Source organism: Harpegnathos saltator, unplaced genomic scaffold, assembly GCF_003227715.2.
Source record: "Harpegnathos saltator strain DR-91 unplaced genomic scaffold, Hsal_v8.6 scaffold12, whole genome shotgun sequence".
NCBI lineage: Eukaryota > Metazoa > Arthropoda > Insecta > Hymenoptera > Formicidae > Harpegnathos > Harpegnathos saltator.
Window position 1 is genome coordinate 1055710 of NW_020229895.1, and position 9291 is coordinate 1065000.

A 9291-nucleotide genomic window follows, 5' to 3' on the forward strand; every position below is an offset into this window, starting at 1 on the left:
ATTGCGCGTTTCTGACACCGAGCGCGCATCCAAGTGCGTACCCAACGCCACGCGCGCGCGCGCTCGCGTGTTCGACGTTTGCCGCATCGAGTGACACCAGTTTCGAGGGATCCTCGTCGCGACTCTGCCTCCCAGAGAGACCGTTAATTACTGCGATGATCATTATATTTTCTCCGGAGCGAAAACAATCTCTCTCTCTCTCTCTCTCTCTCTCTCTCTCTCTCTCTCTCTTTCCTTTGCCGCGCCTTGTTTTTGCGTCGGGGAACAAAAGATCGGCGGAGCATGCGTTGAAAGAACGGCGGTTCGCGCTGCGGAAAGCGAGCACGAACCGTTCTAGAGAGAGAGAGAGAGAGAGAGAGAGAGAGAGAGAGAGAGAGAGAGAAAAGTCCCGCGGAACAAAAAGAACGCAGGGTGAAAGGAAATGACGTAGGAGTCTCCGGTATTTTTGTTAAAATGAGCTGGCTTCGAGCCCAATTCGTATTGTGCAAAGAAACGCGGACTCGCGCACACCGTTTTATCGAGATGAAAGTGCAAGCACACGCCAGTGCCAGCTCGCGGCCGAGAACGATAGATGTGTTCGCTCCGTCTCGCAATCGTCGACGTTTGATTAATCGCGGCGAGAGGCTGTCTTAATCAACGGACGCGCGTCCTACGCGCCGGCGATTTTTTTCGATCGATTCATCTCGGCGCTTCATCGGCGTATCATTTCGCGTCGCGCAGCTTTAATCGCTTTCCTGCTTTCGCTCGCGAGTCGGCCGGTCGGACTCGATTGCTCTCAGCGCGATGGACAATCAAGACATCGCGGGGGGGTTATAACACACACAACAGGTAGCCGCTTTTCGGCAGTTTAACGATGTCTCACCTGTTGCCACGCACAGGTGCTGTGCGTGTCCTCGTTATTATCTCATCGACGGCGGCGGCGGCGGCGGCGCCGGCAAATTGATAAATTAATCGAGCGAGTGATCAGCGAGAGAGTTAATTAAAGGCTCGCTCGCATCGCTCATCGGTTCAATGCGGTCGCGCGTTTTCCGGTACGGCTTACTCAAAGGACGGCCCTTTGAAGGCTGCGTCGCGCAAGGGCAAGCCGGGCCCGTTGAATTTCGAGTGTCATTGCGCGGCATTGTCCGCGTATTCGTTGTCCGTCGCGGCGGCAACTGATCAGAAATTCGTGCCACGCAAGTGGCCACGTTCACACCGAAAACTTGCGCCGCGCCGCGCCGCGCGAGAACTCGCCGGCGCGGCACTTTGCGCGACCGTGTTACGCAAAACTTGGCGAAAGTGCGGGCGCTCGTTAATCCATAAAGCGGCGCGGTTCTCTCGCAGGCTCCAGCTGCAAACTGTCGCTGGCAGAATGCGCCGGCGTGTCTCACCTTTAAAGTTCGCCCCTGTGCGACCGAACGGGGTAGGGGGTTGCGACGCGGTTCGCTCTCGAGGAGCGATATCCGCGATTGCTTCTTCATCCCCTTCTCGCGATGTCCTTCTCGCCGGATGTATCGGACGCGATCGAGCGCGAGATCGAGCGTGAGATTCGTTTGATGATGCGATTCGACGTAATAGCGCACTTTCGAGATCACCCGTAAGAATCTAAGCATCTCTCTCTCTCTCTCTCTCTCTCTCCGGCTCCAGATCCAGTCTGCAGCCTTTACGAGAGCTCGATTTCAGAACTCGGGCTAAAATATCTCGCGGCATCCCCGAAGAACAGCGGCTCGATCAATAGTCGCTCCACGGGGTCGTCGTATTGACAGTGATTTGTAAGCGTCATCACGCATCGAGCTCACGCTCGAGAGATTTGCAATCGCTTTCTCGACCCGCTCGTCGCTCGCGGCCGCGAGGCAAAGTCTCCTCCGGGTGAATTTAACCGCGTAGGCGGCGCTAAGTGCACAGTTCCTCTCGCGCCTTGTTCTCCGAAGCGATAACCCCGTGTGTGTGTATACACGCGTGTGCACGCGGAGTTGCACGGCGATAGCGAGGAGACGACACCGATTGTCAATGCGCAGCAACGCGATTATCAGCGCACCAGGAGTTGCAATTGATTTTCGACGGCGGGCGGGCGGGAAGGAGGGAGGGAGAAACTCCTCGGCGGGGAATACTTTATTAGCGTCTAATGATCGACAATGGATGCGTTCGCGCTGCGGTGAAGCGAAGTTTAACTCCCGATTTCGTTATCGGGCGCACTTCCTCGGATCGATTCGCCGAATGAATCACGGCGACGTTGATTCCGCCAGGTAGCGGCGGCAGAGGCAGCGATGTGTGATGCACGTCGCGCGCGCGCAACGAACAATATCTAGAATTTCACGGAATTTCGTACCGGAGACGTTTGACCTCGTAAATTCTGCGCCGCGCGCGCGCTTGAATACCTTTTAAATACCTGACCTGACGGAGTGGCCATAAATCTGAAAAATGTTGGGAGCCGAAAAATATTTGGGAGAAAGAAACATTGGCAAAAATATATTTTCTTTTTTTTTTTTTTTTTCTCGGTTATTTCGAAAACCGCGCTCCTTCGAGTGACATTTTTCAAGTATTCGGGAGACACACTTCCGAGGGGAAAGTTGAATCGCGACAGTCGCTGCGAATGAGATTCAACCGGCAGTGTTTATCAATGTTTCAATAATATTATCAATTATGTCATACGGCTGGTTACATATGGCCGAGGGCATATATTTCGAAACGGCAGAATTATTTTATTACGCTCGCACTCGCGGTTGCGTCCGTTTATTTTCCCCTTATTTATTCAGCTTCTCGGTGCCGTGATTATCATCAAAAGGCGCCGTGATTATATTAATAGAGTTTCAATTCGTGAATGTCCCTCGAGAGGGAGAGAGAGAGAGAGAGAGAGAGAGAGAGAGAGAGGGAGAGAGAGCGAGAGAGAGAGAGAGAGAGAGAGAGAGAGAGAGAGAGAGAGAGACACGAGAGAAAGATCGAGAAATCTCTGAATTTTACAGCCCGGCAACACCCCCCGCCCTCCTCACCTTGCCCCGAGTGTATCTGTGTGTGTTAAAAAATTACTTTGCCTCTGTAGACACTCAACAGTCCGCCAAGTATAAACTCACACGCGCAAATTAATTTAATATCGCAGCGAGCAACACTGTGGATTTCAAAACACCGATTCCAGTTCGTTACGCCGGGCGCAAAGTCGCGCGCGAATGTAAAGCACATTCGCGAAATGTTATTTCAAAATAGCGGCGATTCAACGAACTCGCGGCGAAACCCGCGTCATTTCATTCCCATTATATGGAAAATGGCTAAAATGGTAAGCTCTCTCGCGTGGGTCTGATTCGCTCTCTGCGCGCGTACCGCGAATATGATTTTATTTACAATCGCGGATAAAGACGGGAGATACCCCCGACGCATATACCGAGCGCATTATTGTAACATTTACACAGAGCAGCGCGTGCGGATGCAAAAGTGCGGACACGTGATGGAGCGTGAGCCGTAACGCGTATTCCGCGGCGCGGCGCCGAAATCCAACCAACGCAAGAAATACGCCGCTGCTTTGCAGCCTCGCGAACTTTGCGCTTCTTAGGCGTGCGATCGCGTATTTTGTCAAATTACATCCCTCTCTCTCTCTCTCTCTGCCCGGCGCGCGGCGAGAGCTACAGGCTATCCCAGAGCAGAGCTCTTCTATTAGCACTCCTCTCTCAGAGCTAGCTGTGCTCCTCTTCCGATCAACGTTGAAATTGGCTGCTCTCCTTAATGAGAGTTGTGTAAAAAAAAAAAAAAGAAGAAAAAACAAAAAGGAGCGGAAACCCCGGAGACCATTCGTCTCCGTAACTTCGCCGGTTCTTCATATTATACGTGCCCTCCCTGTAATGAAATTTTAGATTAAGACTCCAAAGATGGAAGATTCATCTGAAATTAACCGGCGATTCGGATTCTGTTACCGCGGCTGCATCCCCGATCCCCGAGGGGAGGAGAGCTCGTTACTTCAACCTTCAGCTCTTTGTGATTCTCAAATAATTCAACAAACAGCGGGATTCGACGGGAGACATTTATCGATGGATCCGGGAGATCCTCTCTCGCACGTCGATGACGTCGGCGTCGCGCTGGAAGTGATATCGAGCGACGATAACGAGCGCGAACCAAATATCGACTACAGTGATGATAAGGAACACCGATAGTTATTATTAAACGCGCGCGCGCGCGAGTCGAGGAAGAGAAGAGTGAATTATTACGCGAGACTAAATTACAGCGACATTGCGAGCGGCGGGGCGCGCTTTAAGACGCGCGAGTGCCGCGCGGAAATAAAACTTGCTCGAATTTTAATTAAGGGATGCTGATTTCCGGAGTGCCCCGACGCGCCCGGTGACGTCTTCGTTCGCGCGAGAACTCGTTACGTCGTGGAGGCGTGCGGGATAAAATTTACAGCAGCTTGCTTAAGCTTGTTTCGCACTAGAAGAAGTTTATCTCGTTTGCGCGGGGCGTCGTGTGCATCGCCCTATTTTTCCGCGTCAGATTTTATGAAACCGCCGCGCCGCCGCCCCGCCAGCGTCGCTTCGCGCTGCGAAGCCGAAGAACGTTCGAAAACTTTTCGAGCTTTATTAGCCGCGGCTCTCGGCGGCGTAGTACTCGTGCTGCGTTATTGAAGCGAACCCGCGGTGACTAATTAGAACGAAATTATTTTTGTAGCAGCTTGATTCTTCCCGTCGCGATCCGGAGCGATCGCCTTTTTCGTTCGCATCGTGACGCGTCGAGTATCTCTGCTGTTTAGATATCATTATTAATGAGACGACGATTGTGAGACTCTCTCTTACTCTCTCTCTCTCTCTCTCTCTCTCTCTCTCTCTCTCTCTCTCTCTCTCTCTCTCTCTCTCTTACTCTCTCTCTCTCTCTCTCTCTCTCTCTTACGTATCGCTTGAAAAATGGGGAATACGCGCATTATAAAATTTGAGATACGAATAGATGAATGTCACATATCGCTCCTCTGACTGCGTGTATAATTTCCCTCCAACCGGTTTTTTTTATATGCCAATGTAAAGCGCAGCAGCAGCAGCAGCAGCAGCAGCAGCAGCAGCAGCAGCAGCAGCAGCAGCAACGGTGGGACAATCCCAATAAGTTGAATATATGCGCGCCTATATGTTGGTCAACACATTTTAAAGCTGCCGTTGCGACATTTTTCATGCAAATTTTGCCTCTCCCGCGGCTCTTTGCATAAAATGTATCACGTTACTGCAGTCGCGCTCTCATCATCACTCGCGCGAAACGGAAGTTCTTATAAAATCGCGGCTGAATCTCATCAGAGTGCTTTTTTCCTCCATTCACGGGGAAATGTCTGACGCATTGACGTGGAAGTAGAGGCGAGAAAATACTCGCTGAGAGAACAGTCGTGTCGTCCGTAGCAAGTTTGTTTCGTGCGACTATAGAGGCGCCGTTCCATCGTCGTTAAATCGATTTTCCGCGACAGATGATTGCCACGGCCGAAGAAAAGATTTCGGTAATTTCGACGTATCCAGACGTAGCCAGACAAGTTTACTTCGCTCTCCGATCAATTTGATTTTTTCTGGTATTTCTGGGTGAAAGGTGGCCATTCTCGCGCGGTATTCTCTCTGTGTTGCATTGTGCGACTGATTTTGCGCGTTGCTTTTACAACGACGCGACCATTGCGTGACACGAGGAACTGCAAAATACGTATAAATCTCACAGGTAAATAAGCAATGAGAGGATCTGACAATTACGCGCAATTACGGACTCGACATTTTGGTCGAGTTGCTTTTGGTTATTCGCCAACTCGTCTCGTAATCTGTCGTCGCACAGCGCGTGCAATCTTAATTCGATTATCGTTAGATTCACCGAGTCGCTACACACAGCCAGACTACGCAAACATTGTCAGAAACTCTTAAGCCTCATCGCAAAGGACGTGGTCCCGCAAAGGCGGAAAGGTCTCTCCCTCTCTCTCTCTCTCTCTCTCTCTCCCTCTCTCTCTCCCTCTCTCTTATAGGAAAGCGCCTCCGTTCCTTAAATAAATATGCAAGTCAAACAGACGGAGTGGAAATATGAAATATTTTCCTCCTTATGGAATCGGGCGAATAACGTGGAGGAGAAACGCGATTCAGAATGGGGTGACTCGGATATTAAAAGCTAAGCGAAACCGCGTGCGCGCGGGCCGCATTATTTACTGCAAATCGGACGATCGTGTTCGCGTACGACGACGTCCGCAGCAGAAAGAATTCTAATGAACTTTTCTCCGTTCTCCGTGCTTGGTTATCGTTATATTATGCAAGAGGTTTGTCTTCGACAAAGGATAAAATATCGGCGGTATGATGCGCGACCGTATGTAAGAAAAACGAGTACGAGTTACGTATGCAATAATGTCGAGGGGGATTGCTCGGCTCCGCTGAGAAATTGATATTTTTTTCGCGCGAATGCGCCCTGCCAGCCGAAGTTTCAGCAGATTCTCAATTTCTCGTCAATCAATCGTGCAAACATGCACGCGCGTGATTTCTCAAGCGCCAAAATCGCGACCTTTCGTTTTAACATGCGCGAGCGCAAAATGCGAGAAAGGAAGCAGCGCGACACGCTTTTGCGCGTATCGCGTGCACTGATAGAAAAATATAGTTGAATTAACTGTAATCTCACGATATTTTGTACTTCATTTTGGCGTCAACCATATTTTTGTAGTTCGTGGAACCTGCAAAATATATAGTAGAATAAACACAAATATATAGTCAATGATTGTCTGAAATAATTGTTTCGTTACTTTTACCACACATATATGATAATTTCTCATTCTCAAAAATATAGCGAGATTTAATATTCATATATAGTTACATCTGTCGTAATTTAGCAAATATTCTGGTAAATATTGACTATATAAAAGAGTTACTTTACCTACCCATTTTGTGGATTTGTATCCATACAATAATTTTAGTTTAACTTACTACAATTCTTAATAAAAATATTATACGCTTGGTTACACTGTGCCTAGTTACTATATCATTACAGTTCCAAATATCATATACTTTTCTCTCAGTGTGCACGCTAAAATCCTCGAGGAATAATGCCAAATGCAGCCGAGCACGAGCGCGAGCGCGTCTAAAAGTAGCGCGTGAAAGTATCGTTGGTGCCGACCTGGAGTCGTTTCCTCGCAAATAATTGAGCGAAGTGATTCAGCGCCAAGTGTATCAGAAGGCTCGTAACTTCGTCGCGGTCGGGGCGATCGCGGAGAGAATCGAGAGAACGCGCGGCGGCCAATAGGCGCGCCAAGAGAAATAAGTAAGAGCGCGGCAACGATGCGACATTCGATAAGCAACGAACGATGTTTCAGTCAGGAAGACGTTTGATTGAACGGCGACGCGGACGTATCGAGCGCCTGCTGGAGAGCATTACTCTCCAATTTTTTTCCCTTCCTTTTTTACGTACGCCACTCGGCCTGGCCGTTTCGTCCGTTCAGCCGGTGGTTATGGATTTATCATCGGCGGACACATTGTCGATAACAGTTAAAATATTCCGCGAATTCGCGATACTGCTCGCTCCGGCAATAAGTAATGAGCTTGATGAAAGTTAAATATGACTGACAACGTATTATAAAACTCGTGCACACACCGCTTGGCGAGAAGGGCGAGCGTATATTGTTTCTCTCGTGACGCGAATATCGATACTCGTTAGCCGCGACACGTGCGCTTCGTTATTGCCGTTGCGAAGATAATGACAGCCGTTTTAACGTCAAGATGGCTAATGTGCGGATACCTGTTCGCGCGAGCATACGCTTCATCACGACGAGACGTTGCGAAGCGAACGGCGACTCTGGCGAGCCATCGATGATTTGTTATTTGTCTGGCGACGCGATGAAAAACGCGTACGCGGGCGATAATGCGCGGACGATTATTCGAGAGCAGTTCAGTTCTCTGCTTGCCAAAGAAAGAAAAATCAAGAGAGGAGAGGAGAGGAGAGAGCTCTTCGGGCGATTAGCGAAGCTCGTCGCGCTCGTCGGGACCATGTCCCGAGGGCAGTTTGAAAAGTTCTCGGCCTGACACATAGATGGCATTAGAAACTGTCAAACTATAATTGTATTGGAAAGTGACATCCCTGATATAAACCCATGTAAAATTTTATTTCGATCTGTCAAGTCATTCGAGTAGTAGCACCAGTTAAATATTGACGCGTCATTGTCTTTTTTAAAATGGAAAAAAATTGGATATCGTGCAGTGATTAAATTCTTTGTTTTGGACCAACAGTTTAACACCAACAGAAATTCATCCGAAATTGTTAAAAGTGTATAAGGATGCATCACCTTCACTTTCAACTGTGTGCAAAAATGGGCTGCTCTTTTTAAATCTGGTCGTACAAGCCTCGAAGATGATCATTCACGCGAAGGTTGTCGAAAAACTGCTACAACATCACAAAACATTCAACAAGTCCATGATATGGTATTTGATGATCGGCGAGTGAAAATGCGTGAAATAGCTGAGGCCATAGGCATCTCGAAAGAATGAATTGGAAATATTTTGCATGAAGAATTATATATGAAAAAGCTTTGTGCAAGATGGGTGCCGCATTTGCTAACGATTGACCAAAAACGCATTCGAATGCGTTTTTGGATCGTTTTAAGCAAAACGGAAAATGGACTTCAAGCGTCGATTCATAACTGTTGATAAAACTTGGATCCACCACTATACACCAGATAGAAAAGAAGTCGAAACAATGGATTGAAGCCGGTGGACCAAAGAAGGCAAAGACGGTTCCACCAGCGGGAAAGGTTATGGCAACAGTTTTTTGGGATTACAAAGGTGTTTCGTTGATCGATTATCTTCAGAAAGATAAAACGATTAACTCTGAATATTATTGTAACCTTTTGGATCTATTGGATGCAAAAATTCGTGAGAAAAGGCCTGCTTTAAAGAGGAAAAGAATCGTTTTCCATCAAGACAATGCACGTGTTCACACAAGTGTTTTGACAATGGCAAAATTCAACGAATTAAAGTACGAATTGCTTGAACATCCAGCGTATTCACCAGATCTGGCTCCCTCTGACTATTATCTGTTTCCAAACCTGAAAAAATTCCTCGCTGGAAAGCGTTTTACATCAAATGACGAAGCTATTGCAGCCGCGGATGGATATTTTGCAGAGCTTCCGGAATCACACTTTAATAATGGTATTGAATTATTGGAAAAACGTTGGAATAAATGTATTGAAGTTTTAGGAGATTATATTGAAAAATAAAATATATTTCACGGCAAAAGAAATTCTCTTTCGTTGTTAGGCCGAGAACTTTTCAGACTGCCTACGTAAATGTTTTCTCAAACGAATCGCGAACGATCGGAATCGATCTGTATATTCGACTCGCGCGGAGTTTC

At 48.0% G+C, this 9291-nt stretch overlaps 1 protein-coding gene across 1 annotated transcript in view; it reads right to left on the reverse strand.

Annotated features, from left to right (window-relative positions):
• Positions 1–9291, reverse strand: part of LOC105182316 (1-phosphatidylinositol 4,5-bisphosphate phosphodiesterase epsilon-1) — a 160715-nt gene that overhangs the window by 36725 nt on the left and 114699 nt on the right. The window lies entirely within an intron of this gene.